Consider the following 20,788-nt stretch of genomic DNA (forward strand, 5'->3'; position numbering starts at 1 on the left):
TTCCCACACTCAGACTTGAAAAATTCCCAGGCTATAATAGGCTAAAGTACTGCTATACCAAGGGTCCAGTCCCTCAGTAATACAAAAGCATTAAATCTTTAATCTTCATCGTGTAGGAATTACAATTAGCTCATTTTGTAACCAGTAGGATTTGTTAAACAAACAAACGTGAAATCTACATTTGTAATGGGAAAACAGAGTAAGTAATTCTGGATGCGGTAGTAGATATACGCATTTTGAATTTATAGAAGGCACACACTAGACACAGTAATATAATTTACATAAAACCAAACAGCATAATGACTACCTCTAGATTTGTCATTTCACCTTGTTACATCAGGTACAGGAAAATCATGAATGATATGGATAGGACAAAAATGACTTACAACATGTAATCATTGCTATTTGTCCTTGGACTACAGAAAAATAGTATCTCCAGATCATATCAAATCGCTTTTTCATGAGATAGCTCTTCTATTCCCAGGTTATAAAAGACAGAATAAGATTGCATGATCCCCTAACAGTAGGTATTGCCAAGACCTAATACAAACTTTTACACAAAATCAGAACCATGAATTTACTGCTTACAGTTAACAGAAAATATATTTTAAAAAGTATAAGTCTGTAATTGGATCTTATGTTATAAAGGAATGAGCCCAAACGCAGGAGCTGCCATAGATGCAGAAAACCAGAAGAAAGAAAGGGAAGAAGAAAAAAAACAAAGAAAAAAAGCCGCTTACCTTCAGAAAACCTCTACTGGGCCACGATCACAAGTAAGATGCTCTCACCTCCACCGCCGACCCTAAAATGAGATCTGCGAGGCGGTGGATCCTGGCTCCACCCCTTCCAGTCACTAATCTGTATTGCGTACACCTGAGCTCCCCTGGGTTGGCCCTGCCTTCCCACCAGGTGTTCAATCACGGCTTCCAGCTGAGCCTTTTTTTTTTTTTTAAACAATCACAATGTATGATTGCACACACACTGTAAGCCGTTCCTAAGTTAAGAGCGGAGCACTGATGTGGTGTCACGGAGTTCTCTCTAGAGCTCGCTCCGTGACAGCGGGAACAAACGCAGGGAGACAAGGAACAAAGGCACCTCCCTTCTCGAACTGCGCGGTGCGGTGCGGTGCGGCCCGGACACGTGCGCTCCGGGAGAGGGGAAGGGAAGGGAGATTGCGAATGGGACTAGGAGGGGAAAAAAAAAAAAAAAAAAAAAGAACGAACGGCAGTTTAATAAACCCAATAACACTAAACAAGGAGAAAACCTAGTCCCAGTCTCACCGGAGGGATGACGGAGCGCGAACTTCTGACCACGCCGTCTCCTCCCAGGGAACCGATAGAAAAAAAAGCCCAGTCCCCTTCCCGACCTCCCCTCCGGTGCCCCCTCCCCACATGCCCATTTAAGGCAGTCCACAGAAAAGAAAAAAAAACTTGTCCCCTTAACTCCCATTATCCCACATGATGTGGAATAGCAACATCAACCAAATTACGAAACCCTAACGTGTGGTTTTTGATCTGGACTGCTTTTGATAAAACTTTTTTCAGCTTTGGAAAAGTATCCGTTGTACAAGTGATCCGTACCTCTGGTGATCACGTCACTGAATTCACGTACAGTTTAATACTCTTCTTCTCACTAATGCTCTAACAAACAAGTACTAAAATTCAGACCACTTACTTGCCTTGAAGTACAACACCGCAATTGGTAGGACTGTGCAATTACACAAACAACCAAAAAAACCTGAAAAACCAAACTTACACCTTCTCTATGGTGAAGTTTAGCCTACACGAGGTATTTAATATCACATAGGTCACGTTACCAATGCGCAGCAGAAAGTAATCAGTTATTGTGGAAGTCATATTCTCTGGCTTCGTTGTGAAACAGGTTCCAGGTTACTTGGAAGTGTATAAGTGTACACGGCTGCTGAACACTCACCGTCTTCTTGATGTATTCTCTTATAAAAATTGATTCTCTCGGCAATGGGAAATAATTCTTATTTCTAGGCTGTCATTTTTGTACAACTTCAGTCAAACTCAAAATATTATTCTAAACGAAGTTAGAAGAATTAAAGGCTATGTCTTTAACTGCTACCTATTACTTACTCTAACAGAGACAAATGACAAGAAGCGCGGATCTGTTCTATCTGGCAGTACCTAAAAGTGAACTGGCTTGTATCACGACTAGAGCAAATCTCAAACCTACATTTGATTGCTCAGTTTCTTTCCAGTGAAGTGGCTGAGTGTCTGTGAATGGTTTCTGATGCTGCGGTGAGTTGGCCGCGGCTAAAGGACGCGCTCCCGTCTGGCCGTTCTCTCGGTGCCATCGCGAACTAAAGGTAGAAATCTCTGACACCAAAAGAACGGGGAGACAGATCGCTTACTGATTCTGTCCTGAGAAAAACAGGCTCGGCTTGGGAACATTAATTTGCTGTCAATTAAACAATTACTGATTTGAGTAGTGGGAAATAATAATTAAAAAAATAATAATATTCTTTGGGAAAATTCCCTATTTCCTGGGCTGCAGTTCTCACTAAGGACCTCCTTATTATCGTAAGCTATGGGTCGTGGGTTGTGCTGATACCCTTCTGTGACAGAGTAGACAGTGAAGGACTATGTCGTGTTTTCTCTCCACTGTTCCTTCTCTCTCCCTCCTTTTTCCTGCTCCGTTGTGTGTCCCCTGTACGCTGCCGTCCCTTTGGGGTGTACCCGATTCGGCGGCGCTCGTCCGTGGGCGGCGGTCCCTTTGGTGAAGTGACTCCTCTCGGGTGCATTATCTGTGTGCGGGTCGCCCGCTCCGCCGTGGCGCGTCTCCGTCTCCGACCTTCACGATCCCCCCGCTCCTTTTCACTCGTGTCGTATCCCCGTCCGGTTCTGCCGGCAGAGAAACGCCGCCAAACTAAGCGCGGGGAAGCAGGTAGCCGACTCAGTATGAGTGATAAACAAGTTTCCACTTTATTGCCCAAAAAGCCATACTTGTACAGCAGACAGATGAGGGTGTTTGAAAAACACACACGCTAATTGGAGGAAAACTACCGCAATAACAACCCTAAAACCCCCCTTCAAAGCTGCGAGCCGTTCATTCTTTTCCTAGAGGTGCCCTCGGTTCTCACGCTGTTTATCCTGCTCCGCAGCTGCTGCTCTGTGAAGTCCTTATCTTGATCCATAGCTCTGTACAATCCTGCTTGTACCGCAACGCGGTTCTTTCTGTCCTTTCTTACATTCCTTTTCACCGGCAGCTCCGCTAACAAAATAATCTAGGTCCTGGGTCACAGGCTGTTACTCGGTGCTATTCCTAATTCGTGAATGATGACACGGTTTGATATTTTCCTGCTCGGAATCAATGCGCGACAATCAGACTCTCAGTGTAGTTGGAGTCTACAGGTAACCAGAAGAAATCCTGATATTAAGATACAATGTTAATTCCGGTTCTGTTAACTTTTTATGTTTCCAGACTTCAAATCACAATTTTTACTCCAGACAGAATTCAGCTGCACACCCTAAGAGCCGTGCACAAATTACTTCCTTGGAGATTCAGTTTAATCTTCAGTATATAACATTGCTCTCAGCTTTACTGCAGGAAAAATATTTATTTTTTCTAGATGATGGGTAATATGAAGTTCAGCTCTGTCCCAATATATTCACATGAGACAAAGCAAGTGAAATCACCGCCTATTAGAAACTGAGCCAAGTGCTGAGCTTCTCTCCATACATTTCAAAACCGATAGGCTTTACAAAAATAACTCAGGGATTTTTCATTCACTCGCTGTTACTGAGCACGGAGCCCTCTGTCCCTCTAAGCTTTGTCAGCTCTGCATGAGTATTATTTAATGGTAACCTCTGTTATCTTAATGCTGACTGAGGTACAAATGTCCATTTGGGTAACTGAGTGATACAGGGTAGTCTTTGTTTTGTCGGTTCATCATGCTATACTTTTATTATGCATCGTGATTTAAATGCAGCGTGGATGAAAGTGAATCAAATTGCCGTACAAACGGAAACATTTTAAAACAGAAAAACATTTATGTCACATACGGACATCTGAGAAAATATCTCAACATTGATCAGAAAAGAAACAACCCACTTATACTGTAACCCTGACTTTTAGCAAAAACATAAATCTGTTCCTTTGTATTTTAAGTGACATTAAAGCCAAGTTTCCTGCGCTCTCACCCAGAGCAGAATGCATTTGAATCGATGTAAAACATGTTTACATTTAATGACATAATTCCTTATCATCTCCACAAGATTCTCTGCTAGAATCCAGAATCTAAATGAAGCTTTGGGTCCCTCATATTGCCCAGGTGAGGGCCATAATGTCATCTTTTACCATCAAAAATTTCTATTCCATTGAGACTTTTAATACAGTGAATTGGAAATTCGTGTTGTCCCTGAAAAACCATTAAAAGAGAGTTCCCGGGAGAAGTGGAAGCTGGCCAAATTCTCCGATGCTGTGGGATATACGTCCTCGTGTGGCTCTCCAGTCCTAGCTTCCAGGCTTGTGCGGCAATCGGTACCTAAGTGGCTGCTTAACGGGCAGAAGCCCTAATACTAACATAAGGGAATGGGCAGCGGCAGCGGCCGAGCTGCCTGGAAGTGTGCGAGGTGAATATATCCAATAGTTTCCAGGTCTGCGCAGGGCCGGTTATCTGATACGCTGTTCAAACTGAGAGACCTGTTTCTCTGTTGGAAATAGCTCAGAGAAAGCTGGCAATACATGAAGGTACTATCCCTAAGGAAACGAGATGGAATAAGGTACCTTTATTTCAAACAAGGAAAATTAAGTGAAGAATCAGAACTCCCATTTTAAAATTTCCATACAATGCAATGTATAGTCACTTTGTAATATATATACACAGGAAGAAACAAGAAAACAGACTTTCACTACATTAATTATCTGGTATGCTAGCGAAGGCCAGCAACTCATCTTACAATTTTGCTCAAAACCACATAAAAGGGACCACTGAGAATCACCAGTTTGATCCTATTTTTGGCCAATATCAGGGACACAAAATTTGTTCACACACTGTGGTGAAACACCTTGCTTCCAGTTACTAAAGCCCTTCTATTGTGTCGTGAGGATACCCAGTTAATTACCTGCACATGGGAATGCTGGGACAGTTTAGCCCTTATTATTACTTTTATTAATATTACTTTGATTCTGTACATAGCAAAAGATGCCAGTCAGCATTTGCAACCATCTGATAGAGAAAATTAACTTTGTAATACGTTGAAAACAATATATATGATATATAATATAAACACATTTTCAATGTAAAAATAATAGGCTTTCAAGCTGTGCCTCATGAAACCATTATAAGAAATGAGTGTGCCTTTCTGAGTGTGCCTAACATCTCTTTCCATTATATTAATTTTGTGTTTCACTGTACAATACAAACAGAAATTCTCACTGTGGAACACCTATCGTAACATTTCGAAAGGGCTCCAATGCCTTTTTGGGCCACGGCTTTTGCCAACCGCACAAATTCAAAACCCTTTTGCACATCTCTTGCACCTCTTGTACGTCTTTGTACAAATTAAGTTGATTTTCCATAAACCTAACATTCCAAATAATCAAAGCCCAACCAGAATGCGTGACACTAGGAAATTATATAATTACTAATTTATACTGTGTTGTAGTCTGCTGTGCATTTCATTTGGCAATTTTTTTCTGTCTTGGGCCTCTCGGCTTTTCCTTTTTCACCCTTTATAACATTTCATATTTGTTTCCTCAGTTCACTTTTCTGTGGCTCAGCCACATTTTCCTCTGGTCAATAATTTAGTTCCCACCCTCCTGAGTGAAGCACCGTTATGCTTCTCATTAGGAGGAGTCTGTATTAACTTCACACTCAGTTACAGATTCATGGAATACCTTCTGAAATTCTTAAAGAAAAAATTCACTCAAACAGATTAAAAGCAGAGGGAAATGAGCTCATTTTCAAAGAAAGGAAGGCATTGGCACACAAACTTTCTGATTTACATCCATAAGAATAAAATTTAGAAAGGCAATTTTTGCAGTTTCTTCAGAGCGCTCTATGTACTCTACAGAGTAGAGAAGGTCTTCTATCCCTCAAACTGTTTCTGTGGCCCTTCTCTGGATGTGCTTCAACAGTTTCTTGGCTTTCCTGTACTGAGGATTCCACATCTGGATGCAGAACTCCAAGTGACATCTCACCAGTGCAGAGCAGAGGGGCAGGACCACCTCCCTTGCCCTACGGGTCATGCTTCTTTCGATGCAGCCCAGGACACAGTTAGCTTTCTGGGCTGTAAGGGCACATTGCTGGCTCACATTCAGCTTGCTGTGCAGCAGTACCCCCCAAATCCTTTCAACACAACTAGCAATGAAGGCAATATAATCAGGCTTCATATTTTTGGCAGTGAGCTTTTACATTGGAATCAATACAGTCTAAAGAGTCAGTCTGGATGCAATTCATAGCTTCTGGCAACAAAGACTGCATGGTTGGTGAGAACAATTTGCTGATGTTTTTCTAATATCTGGAGTCTAAAGCCACATCAGCGTTACATTTTCTTTGTTTTTACAGCTAAATGAAGAACAGAAAATAAATGACAAACTGAATTGCTTAGCCATCACCCCGATAAGATGATCACAGATAGAGGCAGAAGGTCACTTTTACCTGATTGTTCCCAAGACCTGGCAGACAGTGGTATGTTAGATATTCGTAAGAGAACATCCTAATGATTATTGCACTGTTAGTTTCAGAGCTCCAGCAGTATCATTTGGACAATATCTATTTTTCATTGTACAGGTGTCTTCTTGTTGCTGTTTAGTTTTGTTTTCCATTTCTGCTATGCATAACAGTTAGAAACTAAAAATGCAACATCTATTATTATTATTTTACTCCAAAGTTAACTGATTCACCCCAAGAGTTGATCTTCTAGTTTAATTTCATCCTAAGGGAATCTAATTCCAGTCATACTGACCGAAGCACAATAACTAAGATAAATATGTAATATTCTGCCTGGTTTTTTTTTTGGTTTTTTTGTGTTTTTTTTTTTCCCTCTCCAGCAAGAACACTATTTTAACCATACAAGAAAACTTCACAGAATTTCTACATATGTTAATTCTGTCACATATAACTCTTACCATTCATGCAACTTATAATATAGTTTTCAGCAGCTGCAGACAATGTAATAAGAAATTTCATTGATTTTTATTGTTTATCAGGTAAGTCTAAAGGACTTCATAAAGTAATCACAGTGGTTGAATGAAGTATCTATATGCATCACCACAGCAGTAACTCATCAGTTACATTTCAAGAGCACAGCAGGGCATCGAGCTACATTTCAAAAAGTAACACTTCCCAAGAATTATTTGGCAGGCCACTACATTGTAAGCCTGTACAAAACCAATGTACTCTCAACATTGCTGCTTTAAGGGCACTCCTCTCTGAGAAGATCTGAATGATTCTTAGGATGAAAGGTGCTGTAAGGATATATTCAGCACACTGCATGTACTCAAAATACAGATCTGTGTCTTTAATGTTACTTGTGCACTGACCTGAGAGCATATTGAGATAAACTACTTCTATTTCAAGGCTAATTTGGGGGGGAAAAAAAAAGGGAAAAAAAAAGCTGCACAATACATAGAATGAGCAAATTATCTATAATGAAAATTCAGTCCAAGTTTCCAAATAAAAATCCCACTCCTTTGACAATCGTGTAGGTTCACAAATACCACTGCATGTGTGAAGGAAATATAGAAGAAACACCAAAAATTCCAGCAAGTACCAACCAGCATAAAATCCTGACAAAACACAGAAAGAGAACACCATCACTGCATAGAGGTTGTTTGTATTACTACGTGGTCCTCTGCTTAACATTCAAAACCACATTTGTCAAGATGAATGCTACATGGTCCAACACATCTCAGTCTCACACATATGAGTAGTGGCAATCTCTGCATAACTTCAGCAAGTGGTGGTGTGCATCACTGATGGGTATCCACAACATACCAGTTCTCAACCCATTTACTAATTTATAATGACACAAATTATAAAATTATAAAAAAAGTTAAGGACTGCAATGCAGAGAAATCTTCTAAACTTCAGCACTAGCACTTCAACAGCAGTAAGCAGACATCCCTCTCCATCTTTTGCTTATTGGCACATAACTTCCTATGTTCCAGTTAACAGCCATTTCCCTTTGTCCTGTTCCCACAGACTACTAAAAAGAAGCTGGTCATGTCCCTTTGTCTCCCACACTTATAATACTTATAAACATTAATCACATCCCCTCTCAGTCTTCTCAAGGCTGAACAGACCCACTCATAGGGGAGGTGGTGCAGGCACTTTTATCATCCTCCACTGGACTGTTTCCAGGAGATCCCTGTCTTTTTTGTACCAGGGAGCCCAGATATGGATGCAGTACTCCAAGTGAGGCCTCACCAGGGCAGAGTAGAGGGGGAGGATCAACTCTTGACTGGCTGGCCACGCTCCTCTTAGTGCACCCCAGGATCCCATTAGCATTCTCGGCTACAAGGGCACACTGCTGGCTCATGGCCAGCCTTTCATGCACCAGGACCCCCAGGTCCTTCTATGCAGAGCTCCTCTCCTGCAGGTCACGAACCAACCTGCACTGACACTTGTGATTATTTCTTCCCAGGTTCAAGACTCTACACTTGCTTCTGTTAAACTCCATCTGGTTTCTCACCGCCCAGCTCTCCAACCTGTCCAGGTCTTACTGAATAGTATCACAGCCATCAGGTGTGTCAGCCATACCTCCCAGCTTTGTTTAATTGACATACTTGTGAGAGTAGACACTAACTCCTCATCAGGGTCATCGATGAAGATATTGAACAAGACCAGATCCATCACAGACCCCTGGGGGAGCACTGCTAGTCACAGGTCTTCAACTGGACTCTGCACCATCGATCACCACCCTCTGAGCTCAGCCAGTCAGCCAGTTCTCAAGCCACCTCACTGTCCACTCATCTATCCCACACTTTCTCAGCTTTGTTATCAGAACGACGTGAGAGACAATATCAAAAGCTTTGCTGAAGTCAACATAGACAATACCCACTGCTCTCCTCTCATCTACCCAGCCAGAGATGCCATCATAGAAGGCTATGAGGTTGGTTGAGCCTGATTTCCCCTTGATGAATCCATGTTGACTATTCCTGATAACCTTCTCTTCCAATTGCTTGGAGATAGCATTCAGAACAAGCTGTTCTGTCACTTTCCCAGGAACAGAGGTGAGACTGACTGTCCTGTAGTTTCCCAGATCCTCCTTCTTGCCCTTTCTGTAGTGACACTGGCTATCCTCCAGTCTTCAGGCACCTCTTCTGTTCTCCAAGACCTGTCAAAAATGACAGAGAGCAATTCAGCAAACACCTATCAGCTCCCTCAGCACACATGGACATACCTGCACCCATGACAGCCCCCTCCTCCCTCAGCACTCGAGGGAAACTCCAGATACCAGAGCTCCCCCACAGTCAACAGTGCTGTTGTTTTAGTGTTCATCATTTCAGTGAATTACAGAGTGAAACTCAATCACTGTTTTTGTTTGTTTTCTCCCCGTTATTATCAGACCAACTCTGCTTTCCTCAAGCTCCAGACAGGAAAACAAAATAGTCCTTTGCCAAAGCAGCACATGACCAGACGTCAGCAGACAAAGTGTGCGACACAAGAACATGATACCTCTAGGTAAGTACAAGGACCACGGATGAGAGCAGTTAAGACATTCACTTAATGCACATTACTTCTGACTAACTTCACACTGCTAAAGGCAGCATCGTTCAGAATACTCAGGTGGGCAGAAGCTCAGAAATCACATGCCCATCTATTTAATCCTCATTAGAATTTTCTTTTAAAATAGCTTGCCATAAGAGGGGACACCTCTCATCTTTATCACTGGTAGCACTTTCTGAGCCAGCACAAGAATCACCCCATCAAATCTGGTTAACTCAAACCATGAAGCAATTGAGTGTTTTTTTGTCTCTATTTCATAAGTGCAGTTGCACCCAGCACCCATGGTGCAGCTGGGGATCTGTCCCAGTCTCCTAGCACTTCCCTGCCCCACCAACAGCTGGATGTGTGACACTTGAGTGTGAAGAGGCAGAAACCAGAGCAACACTCCTGGTTAAAGACCAGTTCTTGAGCTTCACAAGCATAACGCTGCAACACCTAAAAAGTTCTCCTAACTGTTCACATGTCATAGATGGACAGATTTCCTGAGCCACCAGACCAACATTTATAAACTCTTGATTTGCTTTTGGAACCAAGAAGCAAGAAGTTTTCACCTGCAGTGTCTGTGACTGTCTATCGCTTGAAGTCCTGCACAGAAGTTCCCAAACACAGTAGAGAGGAACACAGCTTATTAGAGCTCTGCTTTCAAGTTAGGACCAAGGCAGAGTGCACAGCCTGAGCCTTGCTTTGCCAGCTGGCAGAATTTTGCCCACACACATTAGATCTGAGGTATAAATTTGAAAATTCACTGTGAAACTACAAAGGCTCTAACCGTAACAATTCAGAACAGCTTACCATAAATTCGCTCTTTGGACTGTCAACGTTGACTTCTTAAATACCTACCATCCACTCAGTCTCAAAAAAGAGACAATCCATTTCACATTAGGATTCACAGAACATCAAAACATAGTTCTCATTATTACATAAAAGCTTTACTGTTCCCAGGGAGGAGCATTCAGCATTCCAGAAAGGCAAACAGATCAACCACCAGTGCCCAGTGCAAGCAACAGCACCAAGATACCTCACAGAACTGCAACACAACTGAACAATACCTGCACAAAGGTGATGGGACCAGTGCTGAATGGTGCCTTTTGCTGTTGAGGCAAAAGGGGAGGCCAGACTGTGCTGACAAACTCCCCTGCTTTGTGTTGGTGCATGAGCCAAGCAGTAGGGCAGCAGCATCAGGGACAGAGTTTCCACCATCTATAGCACTTAAGGCTGGCAAAGTCTGAACATTTATCCTTAGTGCAGTCATGCACAGCCTGCTTCCACTTTTTAGCTTATGCAAACAGAGATCTGTTTATCTTCCTAGCAAGAACCTTTTCCTGAAACATTGTTTATAGTGGTGGTTTGCTCCAAAACATGGCAGTAACTATGTAATTAAAGAATGACTGTACAGAACTTGCTGTAGCAATGCTTGCAGTAGCCTTAAGTAGTACAGATCAGCACTTTGAAGGAGAAAGCTCAAGTCACTTATAAACAAGCACCACAGTCTAAACCTTAGTACTGCTCTCATACATTTATGTAGGCATTTGACATATTCTGTCCATCTGTTTCATCCCCAGATCTATGCCCTCATTGTACTATGCTTGGAGCAGGGCACGTTGACAAAGAAATCAGATGAATGCAGACAAAGTGCATAAGCAAACCTGTTTTTTCTCAAGACATTCATTTCTCCCTTATTTCCTTTCAGGTACATCTGAACCCTACGTTGCTATTGCAAAACTTGTTCCATTATGAAGTTGCCATTAACAATAACATAGTTTACAGACAATACATGCTTGACTGGGATTTCTGTGTAATGAAAAAGCAGTTCCAAGAAACTGGAACTATTATAGTACCCTCCATCATTCACTAAAAGCTTCAGGAAATTAAAGACTTTTTAATAGTCCTTTGTTTAACAATGAAGCTTTGAACTCTAGACTCAAAAAACCACATTATTCAGAGAAAAAAAAAGAAACAATTCCCTTCCATAGCAGAATTCTGCCTGCATGCTGTTGGAACAGAGGGCTGGACAGGTAGACAAAAGATTCGTATTTTGCATCAGTTTTCCTTCCTCTGACTTGGCTAGATATTCTCCACTCTGAATAATAATAAAACAAAACAGAAGATCTCTGGGACAGGAGACATCTTACACAGACATGACCTTCAGCATCTAGACCAGGGAGCTCTGATTTATGCAGAGATAGCTGCCCAACATGGTTCTGACAGGCCTGCATCCAGGCATTCAAAGTAATTCTTCATAGAGTACGCTGCACCTTAGACATGCTTAATGAAAGATAGAACAGGAGAGGAAAGACCTTGTTAAATCAGAGTAGTCTCTCCAATTGCTCAAGAGCTGATTTAAAGATAAACTTGCTAGACAGAATTTCCACAGAGAGCAGGTTTCAAAGAGTACACTTGTGAATGAAAATCAAGGGTTTCAAAGGCCTTCTCAGAGTGAACTAAGCCTATTGGGTAACAGAAATAATAATAAAATCATTTAATTAAATCAGTACTCTAACTGCCTCTATCACACCGCTCCTTGAGAATGTATCTGTTTTGGTCAGAGAATGTACCACTTCACTTGGAAAGTTACTGAGGAATATCCTTGCCAGTAACTTACATCTGACAACGTATGGGTATTTCTAACCAGATGTTGTATGGAAACAGCCATCTTCCTCAGACAGCAGCAGTAGCAATATGGATAAGGCATTTCTGGGTTAGGGTGATGCAAGTACTTTATGACTGCCAAAGAACCCTAGGCTAGAACTGGCAGCAAAACACATAATAAAGCAGATTATTTGTGGGTTACACCAGGCAACAAAGGAAAGCTGAGGACCAGGCTGGGGGAAGACCTGCTGGAGAGGAGCTCTGCTGAGAGGGACCTGGGCGTCCTGGTGGACGAGAAGTTGGCCATGAGCCAGCAGTGTGCCCTTGTAGCCAAAAAGCCAATGGCATACTGGGGTGCATTAAAAAGAGCATGTTCAGCAGGTCAAGGGAGGTGATCCTCCCCCTCTACTCTGCACTGGTGAGGCCTCATCTGGAATATTGTGTCCAGTTCTGGGCTCCCCAGTACAAAAAAGACAGGGATCTCTTGGAAAGAGTCCAGCAGAGGACCACAAAGATGGTGAAGGGCCTGGAGCATCTCCCCTATGAGGAGAGACTAAGTGAACTGGGTCTGTTTAGCCTTGAGAAATGAAAGCTGAGAGTGGACTTGATCCAGGTTTATAAATACCTGAGGTGCGGGGGCCATAGTGGCAAGGCTGGTCTCTTTTCAGTAGTGTGTGGGGACAGGACTAGGGGTAATGGGCTGAAACTTCAGCATAGGAAGTTCCACACGAATTTGTGCAAGAACTTCTTTACGGTGAGGGTAACAGAGCACTGGAACAGGCTGCCCAGGGAAGTGGTGGAGTCTCCTTCTCTGAAGATATTCAAAACCCACCTGGACACCTACCTGTGCGATGTGGTGTAGGGAAACTGCTTCGGCAGGGGGGTTGGACTCGATGATCTCTAGCGGTTCCTTCAATTCTGTGATTCTGTGATTCTATGATATGAATGTTTGGATTAATACATTCAGTCTTCCTCATACCAATTAGTAAAGCCAATTCCAGCATTACTGACCTTAAAGCAGGATACTTACATATTTCCATGTATATTCTCTGGCTTTGCTCATATTTCTTCTTTCACTGTGCAGGATGGAAGCAAATATATTATGCTTCAGCTAAACTGGGAGAAGCAGAACATGAGCAAAAGCCAGAACATACCTTGCTTTCCACTTGCAGTTCAAGACTGCAGGCCTCAGTCTCTGCAGTCCAATGAACATCTTTCTGCATTGTCTGTATTTCAGAATTTGCTGTTTCTATAGATGCTTATAAATGCGATATATGAACTCATAAGGTGCCTGTCTCAGATCCTGTGCAGTTTAGGATCAGTGGAATCGTTCCATAAAGCAGACAAAGTAAGAATTTGGCTGTCACCCACGTGAGAATGATTTTTAAAATGAGGGTCAGTTTTGTGAAATAGAACCAAATTATTAGATCACATTTGCCAACTAGTCAGCTTTGGAAAGAATACTTTCTCTGTCATTGGCTTATTCAGTTGAGGAAAGGCTGAACTGCACGAGTGCTGCTTCTACAAGGCAAAGTAGAATCTTAGAACAAATACAATACACACAGATTATTTCTGTGTAACTAAATTTAACACAACAGGGCATGTTGGCAAACACAGAGCACCAGCTGTCAGCACTCAGAGCTGACAGGGTTGTTCTCTGTTCAGATAATTATCTAGGTTGGTTCATTTCAACACTGAAGTCTAATTATAGTAGGAGTTAAATGAGAACTCCTTTCACTTGGCTCCATAATCAAATCTTTCAGAAGCAAAATTATCTCATTTTTATCAGTTTGGCACTTCAGGTTGCATAGATGAATGATAAAACTATTCTTTTAATTTCCCTTCATCAATTCAACAGCAGAAGGGAGTTTTAATCTTAAAAACTCACTTTATTTCAGGTAAAGAATATTTGAGAAAGGGGGATATTTCATTAATTTGTTTGGAGTGTAGGATTTATGAAGCTCAGCACACAGCAGTCATCAAAGAAAGTCTCAAAACAATCATCTTAAGTTTGTTCACAACTGATGTCCTACATAACAGACCTCTGAAATCTAATAGGGATCGGAAAGTTTTGACTCAATAGGCCCAAACATATTTTTATTTTATCAATAGGCATCCCAACCCACACAGTTCATTCTATTGTTCCTACTGGGCAGTAATGGAAATTTCATGAGAAACTCTACTTATGAAACAAGATAATAGAAAGTGCTATTTCTGAATATAATAAAATAAAATGTTCTCACAAAGGCTGATTGTATCTTTACACTTTGTATGGAGAGTCTTGTCATTTACTATGTGGAACCATTTAACTGAAAAGCACAGATTTCTTTTAGATTCCTTGGGTTTTTATGTAATTATTTTGCTGTGTTGTATTTCTGACATTTTATTTGGATTTCAAAACAGCACAGATTAAGTTACTTAATCTGGGAAGCACAGCTCATGAGCAAAACACTGTCACTACACTATATCACCAAGAAAAAAGTCTTATTACACTCAAGTTTCACTTTCTTTTTAATCTGTGAAAGAAGACAGGAATGAAGATTAAAGCACAGATCACAGATTATATCTTAAAAACTTTTTTAGAATAAAGCCACATTATTAGGAATTCCTAGTTCTGTGTTTAACTATTCTATTCTGTACTGAAACAAATGGCAGTATATTCTGTCACCACTTTAAAGGAATGCATTTACTGAGTATTTTCTAAAAGAATTATGAAAATCTGGGTGTTCAGCTGGAAGGGTACTGCTGCATTTGTTTTTGCACATACAAAGAAATGCTACTGAGGTATTGTGAAAGCTAGTGTTTGCCTTTAGTAATCTAAGGGAAGACTGTAGTCTGTGCATTAATACTCAGCCTCTCTATAATGCAGCACCGCACCACACATGATTTTACCTCTTCTATTCATAATGTAAAAGTTCATTTATAGCACAGAATAATGAGCATTTTTATTTCCAGTTCAGATTACTCATCTACACAAACCCATCAAGATTTCTACTGTGCTTTTAATTTATCATTGCTTACTTTAATGCACCCAGTTTAATCACAATAGCACCAGGAATCAGATCATTATAACCAGAGCTGTACCAAACTAATTTAATCTTCTCGGGGAAAATAACAAGGGAGAATGTGAGAGAACATTTTAAACATATGTGGGCTTTTCTTTTTGCAGCATTACTTACCATCTTCAATTTTATTTAAAAACTGCTTAAAATGATGAGGTTGATATATCAGTTTGAGTAACTGTGATCCTAAACGGACAAAAAAATGGACTCTCCATCCTGACCTGTACAATACTAAAATATATATTTATGAAGAAAAAGAATTGATTGATGTAGTAGTAATGGAAAAATAAAATGAGAGAATGTAAAGACAGTAGCTCAGGACAAAAATTTGCTAACATTTCTTAGAATTACTATTTTTTATTTCAGACTTAGCACATTTCAAAAGCACCATAGGAATTTTCTGATGTCTGTCTATTTTCATGCAAGAGAGATCTAGATACAAGAGATACTAAAGACAGAGATTTAGGTGTTCTGACAAAGATGCATCAGGTGTACTGGAATGTTACCTTAGAAACTACTCCAAGACAAGATCAAAACACTGTGTTGAAAAAGCAGAGTTACAGATAAGAATTACTACTGCTTGTGATATGCAGGAGAGGTGAAGGAGTGTGAGTTTTGATACTGCAAATACAGGAAGGGTTAGGACTGTGGTGAAGCACAGTAACAGCTGAAAGATCTTCCACAATGTTCTGCTACAAAGGCATTTCCAGGACTGAACAGACATATTTGAAATATACCTTTTTAGAAGTAGACACCATTTCAAGTTAAAACTTTCCTGTTTGTTCACTTAAATCCAAATCTTTCATTACGAGGGCTTATCTTCATAATGAGAGTTATTTTGCAGCGTATAGTAGAGATGGGTTTATACTGCCTGTAAATACTAAAGGCATTTTTCACTCTACAATACAGCAATGCAGCTGATCTTTGAAAGTTTTTAAAGCTAGTGATATATATTATATATACATTACTGTTGCAAACAATTTTATTTTCTCAGCATATTCTTCTACACTAGTATCAATTTTGTACTTCTTTGGAAAGCTTCCTTTTGAAGGAGATAGCAAGAATTCCAGTCAGTACAGAAGTAAAAGTCTCAAAGGTTACTCTCCAAAGTGAGTACTTTTAGGGCTGGCTTACCTTCCCCCAGTCACTGTTAGGAAAAGCATCTTAACCATTCAGTGTTTGAGGGGGGTAAAAAGAAAATCCTTTTTCATTGAAATTTTACTCTGTTGGCAGCCCCTTCACATTCTGCATTCAGTACAAATAATCACAGCCTACAATGTAGAGAGTAAAAACAATCTCTTAGGAAGAGAAATGTCCTCAAAACTTGAGATGGGATTCCTTATAGAAGACTGAAACAGTGAAACCTTAATACCAATACCAGCTTTACACATATGCATTTCTGTTCAACAGAGTCCTAGAAAGAGAAAAGAAGTTGGTGAAGAACTATCTTGCATCAGTAATCAGTCTCAAACATACAGAAATAGAATTTAGGGAGTGTTTCAAGCCAATAACAAAATCCATTCTTGGAAGAGGAGCTGATTACAACAAAAACCTAAGGTATGCCACAAGATGCAGTGATAAAACTTTCAGAAAGTATTAAATACTTATAAAAGTACTTTCATAAGTATCAAAGATGTTGCTTTTTGTTTTGTTTTTCATTTTTTAAAAGTATCAAGTACTTCTTTTTCTTCTAGGTACTCATGCTTTACAAATCGAAACATATTTACTGGTAGAAGGTATTCTGGGAATATTGAGAGATGTCAATATTGAGAGATGCTACATCTAGTATATAAATACTGGGAGATTCCAGGGAGCTCTATCCTAGACATGCCAGTAAATAAACTTTCAAAGATTTTCTAAAATTACACCCACCTTTTTAGCAAATAAATATTAGGAGAGACTTGTTCAATCTCCTTTCCTGCAAAACAGCTAGAGCTCACATCTTCTTTTATATCTTATGTGCACTGCAAAGTATAAACAGAATGTCCATATTGGAATTTGGAAAGTATTCCATATTGTTTGTAGACTGTAGAAAACAAAAGATTTTGGAAAGAAGAAAAAAGCTTGAAAATAACAATGTTAGTTACGTTCAGTTACATTCAAGACAATTTGGCATTTTACAGTAAATTCATACCTCTAAACTGAATCTGCTTCAGACTGTATGTAGCACACGGGTAAGCAGAAGAGAGTTATGGGAACCTGAAGGGGTCAGTTCATTGCTGTGAATAAAGAGAACTTGCTTCTGCAGAACTGTAAATCTGGCCTTTTCACACAACATTAAATTAATTAAGTAACAAGACAAAAGCATTCGTCTGCCTGAATAGCTTCATTTTTTCCTGAAAGTGACAGAATATAATTACACTCACATATGCAAAAGGTTCCTATAAAAATAAAAATCTATTAATCAGTTGATCAGGCCACACTTTAATAGAACTTTTAATGCTGTGCATCCAGGGGCGTTGTGCCCAAAAGGCACATTAGAAACTCAATTAATTATGAATTATTCTAATAAATGGTTTGTAAACCTGGATTTAAGGGGGCTACATGCTTGCCAACGCAGCAAATTAACGTGAATATGGGAACTCCAAAGCTAGGATGAACTATGGCTGGAAACATAATGAATAGATAATAATAAAGCCTGCTTTCTTTATGTGAATCAGCAGAATAAATTGAAAGCTACTGAATTTTGAAGATCCTACGGAGAAATCTAGCCATGCAAGTCAAAGAGAAGGACAACATACCAACCATGCAAACTTTCCAGTGGTTACCAGTATGATAGATACTAATCTAGTGCCAAGATTTGCAGTAAGAACCATAAGAATCTGGGTTAAATGGATCTGAAAGGAAAAAAAAATAAATCAGCTTACAGTAGAACTGAATCTAAGTAGGTTACTTTGTGTATGCTGTGATCTGGAAAGAGAGAGAGTAGAAGTTAGGTACAGCAATAACCATCAAAAATCCATGCATTTTCCATTCCAGATACCTAGTAAATGTAGCATATTAGCATGCTCAAAATGCAAAGTTGTTGTGGTACCACATTACTGTGCATTATGAATGCAGAGTTTTTAATGGTGCCTGCAGAATCAGTAATGCATTTTAAAAACTGTAAACATGTTGTATCATCTTTATTGTGGATTTAAAGAATTTATGGCCTCAAGTTGCGCCAGGGCAAGTTTAGGTTGGATATTAGGAAACACTTCTTTACAGAAAGGGTAGTTAACTACTGGAATAGGCTCCCCAGGGAGGTGGTTGAATCGCCATCCCTGGATGTGTTTAAGAGCTGTTTGGATGTGGTGCTCAGGGACATGATTTAGCAGAGGGTTGTTAAGAGTTAGGGTACTATGGTTAGGCTGCGGTCGGACTTAATGATCTTCAAGGTCTTTTCCAACCTGGGTAATTCTATGATTCTATGATTCTAATTGAGTTTAAGCTTTCTGTTTCTTAAGTACTATGAGTTACTAGGGACTTTGTTCAACTGTTTGTATGAAGGGAAAAGAAAAACTGTCAAATGTGGTGCCTCTAATTCCTCAACTACTCAGAGATCTGCACAGTGAAGGCAGTAAAATGTCATACTATAACATTGCTTATATGAAAATAGAATTTTACTATGGATAGTACTTGAGCATCATCAGCTCTTTCTTTCAGTTATGTTTCCTTCCCTAGCAGCAGTTTCACTCCTGATACCTTGCTTCTTCCCCTCAATGACTTTCCAAGAGTGAGAACTTTCAAATGACTCTGACACCTTCCCATTGCTCTCTACATTATTTTATAAACCAGTGAAAGCCTCTCAGGCACGTGGCCAGTCTTCTAGAAAACAGAAAAGAATGGCTCAAGAGATGTGATACTATCTTTGATGAAAAATGTGTAGATTGCTGATGCACGAGAGATGACTGACGACTGGAACAGTTTACTATTTAGCTGCACGTCCAGGCATAGAGATCTCAGTGAATACTTCTTACATAAAATGTTTTCAACTGAAATGGTCTTAAAACAGTTAGCACTAAATAAATCAATCTGATATTCTTGTAGACACTTGTGATAAAGCATATATTGTTCAATAATTCTTCCCTAACTTCTGGACAGTAGTTTCTTCCCAGTTTTTTGTTTATTTGACATAGTTCAAATGTATTGTATTCTACTGCACTCAACAGAAAGATTTAAAATAATTAGCGAAGTAATTGTATTATTGTGGCAATATGAACATTCTGCTACCTCTGGGTTGTACATGGAATATATTTACTCTCTTTAATTGTATTAATCCAGTATCTTTTTCTTAATTTTTTTTTAATTGAGTACCTTTTAAAGGTACTTAAACTGCACTTCTCTTATTCTTTTGATTGTCATCACAAAATTGCTCTTGGAACACAAAGTGGGAAAATCAAGTGGCTTATGATCAGAAATCAGTAGCAGGCTTTGCTGAAAAAAAGAGCTGTTGTAGAATTCATGGTATGCTGGTGATAGAACTGTTGCACTGTGTTCAAAATTCAGGGACTCAAGGCTAAGAAGAGAGAAGGCTAAATGCTATAGAATGTGGCAAGAAAACAATGTAGATACTTTTGAAATATATCTTACCCGGGTTGAAGAAGCTAAGGAAGATTAGGATCCCTGTCTATACAACCCTGAGAATATGTAAACTCTGAGAATAATGTAAACAGAAAGCTGGTTTTCATGCAAATGTTAGTCTAGTCATAAAATATATAATAAGAATTCACCATTCCATTCATTTAATCCTGAAGATAATTCTTGCAGTAAGAGCAAGACTTTATAATATATTATGCGTTATAGCAAAGCACAAAGACATTCAGCAGTATTGTCCAAAACCAAGAGCTAATCAAGCCTTTTCTCCATAAGACCAGTCATGCCAAAGTTTCTGCACCTGATAATCAACTAATGAAGGCATGGGTGGGCACTTGATCCAGATGCATACAGTCATGGCACAAAAGTGATCACAGACTGAAAAAGGAAAAACAAAACAAAACAACCAAACAAAACACACACACACACACACACACACACACAAACAAAACTACACATAAAAATGAGGAGATTCTGCTTTTTCTGTTTCTATTACAGTTGCATTTTTATCTCCATACTTTTAAAATTCTTAATACCACACATTTGTTTTCTTCACCTCAATAGTAGCATATAAATATAAAAAATAATATATATGTTAATTTCCAGATGCCTGATCATAGAACCTGAATTCCACAGTTCTAAAACAACTTTTTATCTCCTTGATAAATTTCCTCTATCATAATAGTATCATAGTATCATCATGGTCTTGTGCGGGTTGGAAGGGACCTTAGAGATCATCGAGTCTAACCCCCCGGGATTTGAGCCTCCTGTGTAGCAGAGCGGCACTTCTACCACTTGTGCCACAGGGGGGATTCGAACCCAGGGCCTCCGGTGTTGCAATGCGGCATTCCTACCACTTGCG

At 39.8% G+C, this 20,788-nt stretch overlaps 1 long non-coding RNA gene across 1 annotated transcript; it reads right to left on the bottom strand.

The window, feature by feature from the left end:
* Positions 1 to 6,903: 6,903 nt before the first annotated feature.
* On the bottom strand, positions 6,904 to 18,573 carry LOC116653503. The gene is made up of 2 exons (XR_004307495.1): positions 13,134 to 18,573; positions 6,904 to 9,308 (listed from the first exon to the last, which is right to left on the bottom strand). It is a non-coding gene; the product is annotated as an uncharacterized LOC116653503 (long non-coding RNA).
* Positions 18,574 to 20,788: the final 2,215 nt, after the last annotated feature.

This window comes from Coturnix japonica, chromosome 5 (genome assembly GCF_001577835.2).
Source record: "Coturnix japonica isolate 7356 chromosome 5, Coturnix japonica 2.1, whole genome shotgun sequence".
In the NCBI taxonomy this organism is placed as follows: domain Eukaryota; kingdom Metazoa; phylum Chordata; class Aves; order Galliformes; family Phasianidae; genus Coturnix; species Coturnix japonica.